Source organism: Anopheles arabiensis (genome assembly GCF_016920715.1).
Source record: "Anopheles arabiensis isolate DONGOLA chromosome X unlocalized genomic scaffold, AaraD3 X_pericentromeric_contig0003, whole genome shotgun sequence".
Taxonomy (NCBI): domain Eukaryota; kingdom Metazoa; phylum Arthropoda; class Insecta; order Diptera; family Culicidae; genus Anopheles; species Anopheles arabiensis.
This window is the reverse complement of record NW_024412081.1, coordinates 247,501-250,000: the sequence shown is the minus strand read 5'-3', so window position 1 is coordinate 250,000 and position 2,500 is coordinate 247,501.

Below are 2,500 nucleotides of genomic sequence, written 5' to 3'. Positions count from 1 at the left end.
GCCGCGCGTGGCTCCCTTTTGCCCGCGCGTGTGTATGTGCGTGTGAGTGTGTGCGCAAGCGAGTGGAACATTCTCGGCTGTTGCCGCGTGTGGCGCTCCGTTGCTTGCGCGCAGCGTTCCGTGTCACTGTGTGTGCGCTTCTCATAGCATCACAGCGCCGGGAAATTCGTGGTGGCGGGGTAGCAACCCGCCACCATGGATAAGCAACTGAGAGGAAGGACCATATCGGTCGATGAGCGTCCTGCGGTCGTTATTAGGAAGCTGGTGAGCGAGAAAAACTCGGGACCATCGTTGAAGAACCGTCTTCGGCAGGAGTGTCAGCGAGGACCATGGCGACGGGAGGAGTGAAATCGGCGGGAACGGCGACGAAGCTGGCGACTTCAACACCGGTTTCCACCGGAGAAGTGCGTCGGATGCTGGCGGATGCAAAAGCTGACAATGAGACGTTGGTCGGCATTGTCAAGCGGTTGGAGGAGCAAATCCAGTTGCTGCGCTTGCAAATGGAGGCCTCCAACGAGCAGCTGAAGGAAGCGCAAAGGGAGGTAAGAGAGGCGCGCGAAGAAGCTCGGGTACGCGAAGCGGAACACCGCGAAGAGCTTCGCAAGGAGAAGGAGCTGTTCAACGCTCTTCTAGCGCAAACCCTTGGTGGAACCAGCGGAGCTCGGCTAGAGAGCCAGCAGGAACTGCAGCGAGAGCAGGAGCTGCTTCGGAGGATGGAAAGCCAGCAACGACAGGAACAGCGGCAACAGCTGGAAGATCAACAGCGCCAAAGGTGGCGTCAGCAGCAGCAGAAACAACAACGGCAGCAGCGGCTACCTGCGCAGCAATGGCCGACGGTGCAGCAGAGCGTGCGTGCTCAGCGTCAGGGCGTGACGGAGTCGGCATCCTCGGCGGTACCGGACGAGGCAGGAACGTGGGTGGAGGTCGTTCGCGGCAATCGGCGCGAGAATAAGCAGAACGGAGTGAATCTGCCCCAGCAGTCAGCCCAGCGGCAGCCAGCACACCGGCAGCATCAGCAGTGGCCGCACCAGCAAAATGGGCAGCAGCAGCAGCAGCGGATGGGCATTCATCAGCAGGAGAAGCGGCGTCCGCGACGAAAACGCCCGGATGAAATCGTCGTTGTGCCCGCCCCAGGAGTGTCCTTCAAGGAAATGTATGTGAAGATACGGACCAACCCGCGGATTGCCGATTTCCAGCGGCAAATTGGGGTTGGCAGAAGAACGCCGAGGACCACCTCCTGCTGCCTTTGTCCCGCGACGTCGATAGCGCGGCGCTGAAGGACATCATCCAGGAGGTCATCGGGGAACGTGGATCGGTAACCGTCAAAACAGAGATGGCTGAGGTCGTCCTGACTGGAATCGACAACATGATCGACGAGGAGGCGATCAAAAGGCGCTCATGACCACTCTTGGAAAGCAGTCATTGGTGGCCACCGTGAACCTTTGGGAGCGCCGAGACATGACGAAGCGGGCTCGCGTGCGCCTCCCGCGAGCAGAAGCGGAACTCGTCAAAGATCGTCGACTGGAGCTGGGCTACACGTATTGTTCGGTACATGAAGCCCCAAAAGTATCGGGTCAGCTGACTCGCTGCTTCCGGTGTCTGGAGCGGGGACACATCGCCGCGACGTGCACGGGTGAGGATCGGTCCAAGCGTTGTATACGGTGTGGTGACCAAACTCACAAGGCGTCGGGTTGCACCAACGAGATCAAGTGCATGCTGTGTGGCGGCGCCCACCGTATTGGTGCCGCAGCCTGCGGTGGACAACCCTCGAACTGAAATGGAAGCGCTACAGATCAACGTCAATCGCAGTAGGAGCGCGCAAGACCTGGCGCTCAACACGGTGGAGGATTATGAGCAGATACTCGTACAGTGACCACGTGTACATTCGGTTTGCTGTAGGGGAGCTGTTCCAGCGGTTAGCGGCAGATAGTCGTCGACAGGAGGGTCCTTCCACGCGAGAAAGCGGCACGAGATGGCGTAGCCGTCAGTTCGATGCCGAGCTTTTCGGTGTAGCGCTAGACGTAGCTTCGTTCGCAGAGCAGGTTACAAATGCCGAAAGCCTGGAGAGAGTCACGACGGAAGCAACAACCTCCGGCCGTTAGAAGGAGGATGATGGGGTAGGAAGTGCATGGGACAACAAAAGGGTATGGCGCAGAAGAAAAATAAAAAAAATGCGTTGGGGTTTTTATTCCGTAAGGAAAAGAATAAGGAACGAAATAAATAAAAACCAATAAAGGCGATGTCACAGTGACACATACTCCTGGTTCCAAACCCCGGTAGGAACGGGTCCAGGAGCAGGAGTGGGGATTTAACGTTAAGTTTATCTTACAAATAAATCCTTAAGTATTAAAAAAAAGAAGTGGAGCTTGCGGCTTAATTTGACTCAACACGGGAAAACTTACCAGGTCCGAACTTATTGAGGTAAGACAGATTGATAGCTCTTTCTCAAACTTAAGGGTAGTGGTGCATGGCCGTTCTTAGTTCGTGGAATGATTTGTCT